Source organism: Anomaloglossus baeobatrachus, chromosome 12 (genome assembly GCF_048569485.1).
Source record: "Anomaloglossus baeobatrachus isolate aAnoBae1 chromosome 12, aAnoBae1.hap1, whole genome shotgun sequence".
NCBI classification, from domain to species: Eukaryota; Metazoa; Chordata; class Amphibia; order Anura; family Aromobatidae; genus Anomaloglossus; species Anomaloglossus baeobatrachus.
In genome coordinates, this window is record NC_134364.1 from 14,656,547 (window position 1) to 14,668,654 (window position 12,108).

Sequence of the window (12,108 nt, forward strand, 5' to 3'; positions counted from 1 at the left end):
GGATAGTGGGATTGTACCTGGTGGGATGTGTTCTCACTGAGCAGATTAAGTAAGTGTAACATTTTTTGCTGACTAGAAGGTATTTCAGGATTGAAATAAAATCTGAGCAATAATCTATATGAGTCCTAATGGGCTGGTGGTATTCACAGGCTAAGCATGTGCCATAGGGCCAGTAGAGATAGTAATTACTATGAGGTCTGGTGGACCAGTGAAATAATGGGGTAAGTGGAGTTTTTCTTTAAGGCCTGATGACTGTAAGACAGGAATATGCTAAATACAATCACAAAATTATTTGAGACGACCCCAAGAGCCCGTGCCATTGTGGGGTGTTTGTGCCCCCTAGTTCCTCACATTTGGGGGTGACTGCCTCCATTGGAGCAATGTGCATTGTTTCTTCCCTCTGGACCACGCGTTTCGCATGTCCCTGGGCTAAACTCCCATTGACCTGGAAAATCTGGGTCTCGATATTATCAGATTATCGGAACGTCACTGTAATTCTCTAATACGCAGCAAATAAGGAAACCGCGCCCAATCCGGCTCCTCCGATCCTCCGCTCCGATGGATCTCCAGCCGAGGCTTAGGGTTAATTAGACCTAAAATGTAAGCCATGTGGCACCGCGCAGCTGAGGATGAGGTAATGAGGCCGCTCCTCGGCTACAGCCGCTCACAGATTTGTATCTTTGTAACATTTCTGCTCTGAATGGAATGCACAATTATGGTTTACCAATCCTCGAATGAAGAGCGTCCAGCAGATGAAACGCGTGGAGCGAGCACCGCCAAAATGTAACGGATATCCCCACGTCCTATATCACACAACCAACCCCTCACTTACGCCATGTCAACGGCAGCAAATATAGACATATCGGAGAGCGGCCGAAACGTCCCAACGTCCGCCCACATGAAGCGACGCCTCTGCTTTATTAACCAGGATTATGCCCGACACTTCCAGAATTATCCCCTGTAATCCCAGGATAGCCTCCGAATGCTACAAGGGTCTCATCCTGCCCCGCGCCGAACTGGAGCCCATGGTATTATCGTTCCATTCTCCACAAGCGGCAGGGCTGTATTTTGCCTTCGTGCTGCCCTAGGCACTTTAAGTGGTCGCGCCCCTTAGTGACAATGTAACACTGAGTTTTCGCACACGACATCTGTTTAAGGCAGATCTACTCTGTAAAACACTTGAAAAAGTATCAATGAGAAACGAAGGGCACTAACCCCCCCCCAATGGGAATCACCACAGGCACATCAAAACATAGCATGAGTATAAAATAAAATATTCCCACCAAACCGTCCCCACTTATATACTGTGACTGTCACACTGCCCCTAATAAACTACACACTGCCCTCCCTTATAAAATATACCCACCACACCTTCCTCAATTATGAAATATGATCTGCACATTGACCTCACATCATGCTGCTCCCTCCTCACAATGTCCCATGCATGCTGCCCCCTCCTCACAATGTCCCATGCATGCTGCCCCCTCCTCACAATGTCCCATGCATGCTGCCCCCTCCTCACAATGTCCCATGCATGCTGCCCCCTCCTCCTAATGTCCCATGCATGCTTCCCCCTCCTCACAATGTCCCATGCATGCTGCCCCCTCCTCACAATGTCCCATGCATGCTTCCCCCTCCTCCCAATGTCCCATGCATGCTGCCCCCTCCTCACAATGTCCCATGCATGCTGCCCCCTCCTCCCAATGTCCCATGCATGCTGCCCCTTCCTCACAGTGTCCCATGCATGCTGCCCCCTCCTCACAATGTCCCATGCATGCTGACCCCTCCTGACAGTGTCCCATGCATGCTGCCCCCTCCTCACAATGTCTCATGCATGCTGCCCCCTCCTCACAATGTCTCATGCATGCTGCCCCCTCCTCACAATGTCCCATGCATTCTGCCCCCTCCTCACAGTGTCCCATGCATGCTGCTCCCTCCTCACAATGTCCCATGCATGCTGCCCCCTCCTCATAATGTCCCATGCATGCTGCCCCCTCCTCACAGTGTCCCATGCATGCTGCCCCCTCCTCACAATGTCCCATGCATGTTGCCCCTCCTCCCAATGTCCCATGCATGCTGCTTCCTCCTCACAGTTTCCCATGCATGCTGCCCCCTCCTCACAATGTCCCATGCATGCTGCCCCCTCCTCACAATGTCCCATGCATGCTGCCCCCTCCTCACAATGTCCCATGCGTGCTGCCCCCTCCTCATAATGTCCCATGCGTGCTTCCATCTCCTCACAATGTCCCATGCATGCTTCCCCGTCCTCACAATGTCCCATGCATGCTGCCCCCTCCTCACAATGTCCCATGCATGCTGCCCCCTCCTCACAGTGTCCCATGCATGCTGCCCCCTCCTCACAGTGTCCCATGCATGCTGCTCCCTCCTCACAGTTTCCCATGCATGCTGTTCCCTCCTCACAATGTCCCATGCATGCTGCCCCTCTCCATGAGCTCCTAATGCTGCCTTCCTCTTTTTCATAATGACACCTCCATGCTGCCCCACTCATCCTAAGACCACCACACTAACGCTTATGCTGAGACACCCCTCACACACACACACACACACACACACACACACACACTACCCCACTCTTGATATTGACTCCCCTACATTGCTCCACTCCATACTGAGCCCACACATGCTGCCCCTTCTCCATAATGAGCTCCCAATGCTGCCCCCCTCTCATTCTGAGTCCTTACACTCCCCCGCCATCGATTTTGTCATTGCACTATCCCTCAACCCTTGTCCTCTGTCTCTAGGATTGGCCCCTCTCTCCCATTCCCCCAGCAGCAGTCGCTCTCCCCCGCCTTCACCAGCAGCCTCTCCCCCAGCATCAACCTCTCTCCCCCAGCCTCCCCCAGCATCAGCCTCCCACAGCATCAGCCTCCCTCCTCCAAGCCTCCCCCAGCATCAGCCTCCCCCAGCAAAAGCCTCCCCCTCCTAGCCTCCCCCAGCATCAGCCTCTCTCCTCCCAGCTTCCCCCAGCATCAGCCTCCCTCAGCATCAGCCTCTCTCCTCCGAGCCTCCCGCAGCATCAGCCTCTCCCAGCATCAGCCTTCCTCAACATCAGCCTCTTTCCTCCCAGCCTCCCCCAGCATCAGCCTCTCTCCTCCCAGCTTCCCCCAGCATCAGCCTCCCTCAGCATCAGCCTCCCTGCTCCCAGCCTCCCCCAGCATCAGCCTCTCTCCTCCCAGCCTCCCCCAGCATCAGCCTCCCTCAGCATCAGCCTCTCTCCTCCGAGCCTCCTGCAGCATCAGCCTCCCTCCTCCCAGCCTCCCCCAGCATCATCCTCCCCCAGCACCAGCCTCCCCCAGCATCAGCCTCTCTCCTCCCAGCCTCCCCCAGCATCAGCCTCCCTCAGCATCAGCCTCTCTCCTCCCAGCCTCCCCCAGCATCAGCCTCCCTCAGCATCAGCCTCTCTCCTCCCAGCCTCCCCCAGCATCAGCCTCCCTCAGCATCAGCCTCCCTCCTCCCAGCCTCCCCCAGCATCAGCCTCCCCCAGCATCAGCCTCAGGAAGGAGCTGATTGGCGCGCCTGTGACCCCGGAAGTGCAGGCGCCGGCAGTTCCGGGGTCAATCAGCTCTCTGTGCCCGGCCGCTGCAGTTTGTCTGCATTCGCGTCTTAATTGTCGTGGATACAAATAAATAAAGGTGCGCCTCTCCCCCCTCCGAAAATACAGCGGATTTAATGAATGTGTAAAAAAAAAAAAAAAAAAAAAAAATTTTTTTTTTTTTTTACTGCTAGAAGGTGCCGCCCCCTGCATCCTGCCGCCCTAGGCACGGGACCACGGGTGCCTAATGGTAAATACGGCCCTGACAAGCGGCCCATAAAAGCCCGAGCGTCCCGCGCTCCCTCCATTTCTTATAAACACACTTTTTTTTTTCTTTTTTTTCTTAACTCATGACATGAATATGCAAAAAAAACATGGAAATAGATAAAAAAAATGAACGAAAAGTGTCAAATGGAAAAGTGTCTAAGAATTTATGGTTATATTATGTTATCTAAAAAAAAAATAAGTAAACTGAATATTTAAAAGATATATTAAAAAATGTAGTTTTCCTTACATTTAAAAGGAATTTTTATTTTAAGTGCTTCCAATGTCTTTGTCTATGAAGAAGGTAAACTTTACATTCAGCACTGATTGTTCCATCAGTTTCTCTAAGGGCGCCTTGGAACATCCGAAAAAAAATGCACTTGTGACATGTTCCATTTTGACCATCTACATGATTGTATGTGTCATCCGTGTGAATATACCGTATGTGTCATCCGTGTGAATATACCGTATGTGTCATCCGTGTGTAATCCATGTGTGACATCTGTGTATGTATGTGTCATCGATGTGAATATGTGTCATCCGTGTGTAATCCATGTGTGTCATCTGTGTGTATGTATGTGTCATCCGTGTGTATGTATGTATCATCCGTGTGTATGTATGTGTCATCCATGTGTATGTATGTGTCATCCATGTGTATGTATGTGTCATCCGTGTGTAATCCATGTGTGTCATCCATGTGTATGTATGTGTCATCCGTGTGTATGTATGTGTCATCCGTGTGTAATCCATGTGTGTCATCCGTGTGAATATACCGTATGTGTCATCCGTGTGTAATCCATGTGTGCCATCTGTGTGTATGTATGTGTCATCCGTATGTACATATTTGTCATCCATGTGTGTCATCTGTGTGTATGTATGTGTCATCTGTATGTACATATTTGTCATCCATGTGTGTCATCTGTGTGTATGTATGTCATCTGTGTGTCGTCTGTATGTACGTACGTGTCATTGATTTGTCATCTGTGTGTACATTTATGTCATCCGTGTGAATATACACTACAGTTTAAAAGTTTAGGGTCACTTAGATATTTCCTTATTTTTGAAGAAAAGCACATTTTTTTTTCAATGAAGCTAACATTAAATTAAACATAAATCCCCTCTATACATTGTTATGTGGTAAATGACTATTCTCGCTGCAAACGTCTGGTTTTTAATGCAATATCTACATAGGTGTGTAAAGCCCCATTTCCAACAACCACCACTCCAGTGTTCTAATGCTACATTGTGTTTGCAAACTGTGTTAGAAGGCTAATGGATGTTTAGAAAATGTTTGAAAACCCTTGTGCGAGTATGTTAGCACAGCTGAAAACAGTTTTGTTGATTAGAGAAGCTATAAAACTGACCTTCCTTTGAGCTAGTTGAGAATCTGGAGCATTACATTTGTTGGTTCCATTAAACTCTCAAAATGGACAGAAAAGGAGAACTTTCATGTGAAACTCGACAGTCTATTCTTGTTCTTAGAAATGAAGATGAGAAATTGCCAAGAAACTGAAGATTTCCTTCAGAACGCTCTGTGAGATTTCACATCAGCGGTGGCTGCACACAGCTCTGTGCTAGCTGGACACAATGTATCAGTTTGGACCTGGGTGTTTCGCTCACAGAGCGTTGTCTGCACTGGATACAATTGTGTCAGCCGGGAGCAGGACGAGCTGTGGTCACTGTCTATGAATAATTGTTCATATTTGTTGACTTGGCTGGTAAAAATGGGGAAGAAATGAAATAAACAAAACAATAAAATCCTGGACTAAAATAGGTGAATACAATAATGCATCTGACCCCAACACCCTATATGATGGTATAAAGTATAAGTGAAGCTCTGACACCTCTGCACCCACACTGCTGACTGTTTCCTTTTAAAAAATCTGACCTCTAAACCTGTCTTTTCCAAATAAATGAAGATATGGTGCCAAGGAAACAAAGACAAAGCTGCAAAGGTTCCAGAACATAAAAAGAGGTGAGAAACTTGGTAAACATAGGTTAAGATGCTAATTATAATGGAATTAATTTTTAATGGGATCATTGCATATTATTATTATTATTATTATTATTATTAGTAGTAGTAGTAGTAGTATTAGTACTAGTAGGAGCAATAGCATTAGTATTATTATTTATTTCATATTATTATTATTAATATTATTATCTATATCATATTATTATTATTTGCATTATAATGATTGGGTATTGTTATTATTTGTATTATAATTATTTAAAATTATTAATTATTATTATTATTGTTATTACTTATTATTATAGGGTTTATTATTATTATTATTATTACTATTATTATTAATACACATTATTATCATCATTATTATTTATCATTCCATATTATTATTATTTTCATTACTTATGATTATTACATATTATAAATTATTATTTTTATTATTCATACATATTATTATTTTCATAAGGTTATTAGTAGTAGTAGGAGTAGTAGTAGTAGTAGTATTTTCATTAGTTAATATTATTACATATTATTATATATTATTTTTTGTAATTATTAAATTATTATTATTGTTACATATTATTATAAGTTTTATTACTATATATTATTATGTAGTATGTTTTTATTATTATTATTATTATTATTATTATTATTATTATTATGCTTTCCTGATCTAACACCATCATTTTCCGCAGCACTTTTCCAGACATCATCACTGTCCCCATTGGGGCTCACAATCTACATTCCCTATCACTAGGTCTTTTGCATTAAAAAAAAAGAAAATAAATATAACCTAAAATAAGTAGATAAAAAAGTAAAAAAAATAAAAAAAACATTCAAATAAAAAAAGCTATACACATACTGATCAATCTCCAGAAAAACCTGTTCTAGACAAAAGTCCATTAGAAATGCAGGTGGTGCGAGCAGAGCAATAAGCGGCTGTTCGGTCGCATGTTTCCTTGTTAAAATGCCAGACAATTATCCGAGCTGCGAGTGGAGAAAGGAATTATTATGTTTGGTCACATGTAAATCTCAGAAGTCACCAATAAAGTTTAATAGATTGACTTAACGCTTTTGGGGAATCACAGGTCAAAAGGTGAATTTTTTACACATTGATGCCGGCCCTTTAAGACGTGCGCAGGATTCCGGATCATCTATTTTAATCTGGTTTACGTATGTAATTACCAGCGTCCGTAACCACCACAAATGCAGAAATGACAGATCCCCGAGGGTCAAACAACTGTATCCCTCAATGTAATTTACTCAATAAAAAAAATACAATTCTAAAAATGGAGAAGTGAAGATGGAAGAGAAGACAGCAGAGAAGACAGCAGAGAAGACAGAAGAGAAGACAGAAGAGAAGACAGAAGAGAAGACAGAAGAGAAGACTGAAGAGAAGACAGAAGAGAAGACAGAAGAGAAGACAGAGGTGAAGACAGAAGAGAAGACAGAAGAGAAGACAGAGGTGAAGACAGAAGAGAAGACAGCAGAGAAGACAGCAGAGAAGACAGAAGAGAAGACAGAAGAGAAGACAGAAGAGAAGACAGAAGAGAAGACTGAAGAGAAGACAGAAGAGAAGACAGAAGAGAAGACAGAGGTGAAGACAGAAGAGAAGACAGCAGAGAAGAAAGCAGAGAAGACAGAAGAAAAGACAGCAGAGAAGAGAAGACAGCAGAGAAGAGAAGACAGCAGAGAAGACAGCAGAGAAGACAGAAGAGAAGACAGAAGAGAAGACAGAAGAGAAGACAGAGGTGAAGACAGAGGTGAAGACAGAAGAGAAGACAGCAGAGAAGAAAGCAGAGAAGACAGCAGAGAAGAAAGCAGAGAAGACAGCAGAGAAGACAGAAGAAAAGACAGAAGAGAAGACAGCAGAGAAGAGAAGACAGCAGAGAAGAGAAGACAGCAGAGAAGAGAAGACAGCAGAGAAGAGAAGACAGCAGAGAAGAGAAGACAGCAGAGAAGAGAAGACAGCAGAGAAGAGAAGACAGCAGAGAAGAGAAGACAGCAGAGAAGAGAAGACAGCAGAGAAGAGAAGACAGCAGAGAAGAGAAGACAGCAGAGAAGAGAAGACAGCAGAGAAGAGAAGACAGCAGAGAAGAGAAGACAGCAGAGAAGAGAAGACAGCAGAGAAGACAGAAGAGAAGACAGAAGAGAAGACAGAATAGAAGACAGAAGAGAAGACAGAAGTGAAGCCATCTAGTGAGCAAAACTGGAGCCGAAGCAGCCGAAGGGTAATCATCACGATGAGCGCCTCAGAGCTCACAATCTAATGTTACTGACCGCAGCCAATTATGGGGCATTTGTTACTTTAAAAGCACAATGATCCCATTGTCTAATAAACATGAAATGAAATGTTTGTTACTTTGTTACTATTTTCTGACCACTGATGTTTTCTTCTGTTTTCTCTGTAGGATTATGGGGATGGCCGTTCATATATTTAAGAACCCCTATCTAGAATCTCATGATCCGTTTTGGGGCATTCGGATTCCATAGAGCAGGTCCTGGGGAGTCCCCCTTTATGAGCCACTACACAAAGCAGTTCTGTAAACTCTCCACTCAGGCAGTCAGTACAAGATTGCACAGAAAGCAAAGGGGGGAGGTTTCTGCTGCAGCAAGCTGCTTCCCATCCAATTTCACTAGTGCATTGAACTTTTTTGAAAATATATGACATTTGGATCTTTTTGAGGGGGCGAAATCAGACTTTTGCTCTATAAAAATGGCTTCCCCAGATTATAGCTATCCATTTATTACAAGGGCGGAGAGCCATCAGAATGGTTATTTTGTAAGACTGATCTAATCTGACAGTATAAGAAAAGGGAGGAGGTTTCTGCTGCAGCAAGCTGCTTTCCATCCCATTCAATCTTAGTAGTGCTATATACCATAGTATTTCCAGAGGGGAACTTTGGAAAAGAAACGATATTTGGACCTTAAAAAGACTTTTGTGCTGTAAAAATGGCTTCCACCCTGCCAGACTGGAGGTATGCATTTATTACAAGGGTGACGAGCCATCTGAATGCATTCTAATGTCTATTCTAATATTGCAGAATTAGAAAAGGGGAGAGGTTTCTGCTTCAGCAAGCTGCTTCCTATTGCTTCCAATTAGACTAGTGCTATATGCCATAGCATTTCCAAAGGGGAACCTTGAAAAATAAATCAGACTTTTGCTTTGTAAAAAATGGTTTCCACCCTGGCAGACTGGAGCTGTCCATTTATTACACGGGCGGAGAGCCATTTGAGTAGTTGTCCTGTAAGACTGATCTAATATTGCAGAATAAGAAAAGGGGGGAGGTTTCTGCTGCAGCAAGAATCTCAGTCAAACTTCTGCAGTCAGTACAAGATTGCAGAGAAAGCAAAAGGGGGGAGGTTTCTGCTGCAGCAATCTGCTTCCCAGCTTAATGAACAGTGCTCTCCCCCACCCCTTGACTAACATGCTTTTTTGCACTGGAAACAATTTATTTTCTGTATATTTATTTGTATTATGAGACAAACCAAGGTAAACAATAAATATTTATGAATTGTGATGACTTTATTATGGGGCAAATAAAGGGACTTTTTTTTGCACATCCCATAATAAACCAGTGCAGCCCATTAATCTATTTCCTCCACCAGCCGCCATGTTCGGTGGTACCCCCTCCCCCTCTGTCCCTCGCAGCTGGCGGAGGTGAGACGTGTTAAAGACAAATGTATTAGGAACCTGCAGAAAGTACACGTAAATGAGTTGTTGTTACATCACTAATCCCCTATAATGGCCGGGTGCAGAGCGCGGGCCGGCGCAGCAGCGAGGAGACCTTGGCCGCGGCCCAGCGCGCTCAGTTGCGCCTGCGTTGCTTTAATTCCTTCCTTTCAATGGCTCCTTCTGAACACTTTCTTTTCCTTTTTCCTTTTTTTTTTGCTGTTCTGTGCACAAATTAAAACGGAGAAAATCTCGCAGGGAAGCCATGGGGGAATCCAGAGTCACCTCTCCATCTGCACAAATTAAGTGCCCCTGCGAGAAGGGGAGAAGAAAAAGCGAACAAAGACTGGATTGTGCGAGTGACCCAAACGTGTAGGTGAAATGGCGGCCCGCGCGTTTCATAGACACTCCGGGGGAACCGCCTGCACCGGCTCTATGTAAACACATTGTTGTCCCTGAGTGATTCGTTACACAGTGAGCCTTGTTTTGCTGCGCTGCTGCAGCCCCGGGATGGGATTTATGTGGTTTGCGCTGATTTTCTGCCGTGTGTACTTTTATATTTTTATGCATTTTTTTGCCCTTTTTCAGACTTTTAATGTATTTTTCGTTACATTTTGCCTTCATTTGTATTTGGCCGATATTTTAGGATCTGTTGGGAATGGAGATGGCTAAATTCGCGATATTCACTCAATGGATGGGTCGGGTGCACCGCTTACTCTATAAAAGGGACCTCAATTTTTAAATCCCAACCCCTGGCGAGACCACAATCGGACCCACGTGACCGAAACGCCTTTTGCCAGCGATGGCCGCACCATTTGGCCTCAAAATCCGGCAACCTTTGGCCACCGCAGATCTTAAGAACTTTTTAGCCCTCTGGTCACTCACTACAGCTTAAAATGCGACGGTCATTAGAGGGTTAATATATTGGGTAACAATGTATCCATTTTTCTTTCTCTAGGATGTCCCACAGAATCCCGCAGTTATAATCTCTCCGTAAACGCAGAAGTGGAATGTTCCTCGTCCTTATTAGAGACACATAAACATCTCGTGGTCTGTTTGTATCGGGGGGCGGAGGACCGGCGACAAAAACCCAAACCATGAGTGTTAGAAAACAAGCAGGTCCTGTCAATGGCTGCACAGGTCAAGGCGGCTCTGCCGTCACCCTGCGAACGCTAACACAAGCCGAAGTCTGTGCGCAAGTCGTCACCCCCTGGTGTTTGCTTTATGTCACAAGTGTCTGATCCCATCAAGAAACATTTCAAGGGAACCAGCACCGCACAACGCACGTCAGCGGCCGGCGGCTCAGGTTTCCATCTATCACATACAGATACATTGTATAATGCAAACTGATACATTATTACAAAATACGTCTGCATCAATGTCTCACAGTTCCCAAAATCTCTGCTCCCTGCCATTCACTGGGAACCCGATAATGCACCCTCTGAGTATGGCTGATCCTGAGACGATACAAGTGCTAAACTTATAATATTAACAGTGGAAAGATCCCCTAGTGGTGGCTGCAGACAGGATCTTATCATGTATCTCTGTATACAGGGAGCTCCCCCTAGTGGTGGCTGCAGACAGGATCTTATCATGTATCTCTGTATACAGGGAGCTCCCCCTAGTGGTGGCTGCAGACAGGATCTTATCATGTATCTCTGTATACAGGGAGCTCCCCCTAGTGGTGGCTGCAGACAGGATCTTATCATGTATCTCTGTATACAGGGAGCTCCCCCTAGTGGTGGCTGCAGACAGGATCTTATCATGTATCTCTGTATACAGGGAGCTCTCCCTAGTGGTGGCTGCAGACAGGATCTTATCATGTATCTCTGTATACAGGGAGCTCCCCCTAGTGGTGGCTGCAGACAGGATCTTATCATGTATCTCTGTATACAGGGAGCTCCCCCTAGTGGTGACTGCAGACAGGATCTTATCATGTATCTCTGTATACAGGGAGCTCCCCCTAGTGGTGGCTGCAGACAGGATCTTATCATGTATCTCTGTATACAGGGAGCTCCCCCTAGTGGTGGCTGCAGACAGGATCTTATCATGTATCTCTGTATACAGGGAGCTCTCCCTAGTGGTGGCTGCAGACAGGATCTTATCATGTATCTCTGTATACAGGGAGCTCCCCCTAGTGGTGGCTGCAGACAGGATCTTATCATGTATCTCTGTATACAGGGAGCTCCCCCTAGTGGTGACTGCAGACAGGATCTTATCATGTATCTCTGTATACAGGGAGCTCCCCCTAGTGGTGGCTGCAGACAGGATCTTATCATGTATCTCTGTATACAGGGAGCTCCCCCTAGTGGTGGCTGCAGACAGGATCTTATCATGTATCTCTGTATACAGGGAGCTCCCCCTAGTGGTGGCTGCAGACAGGATCTTATCATGTATCTCTGTATACAGGGAGCTCCCCCTAGTGGTGTCTGCAGACAGAATCTTATCATGTATCTCTGTATACAGGGAGCTCCCCCTAGTGGTGGCTGCAGACAGGATCTTATCATGTATCTCTGTATACAGGGAGCTCCCCCTAGTGGTGGCTGCAGACAGGATCTTATCATGTATCTCTGTATACAGGGATCTCCCCCTAGTGGTGGCTGCAGACAGGATCTTATCATGTATCTCTGTATACAGGGAGCTCCCCCTAGT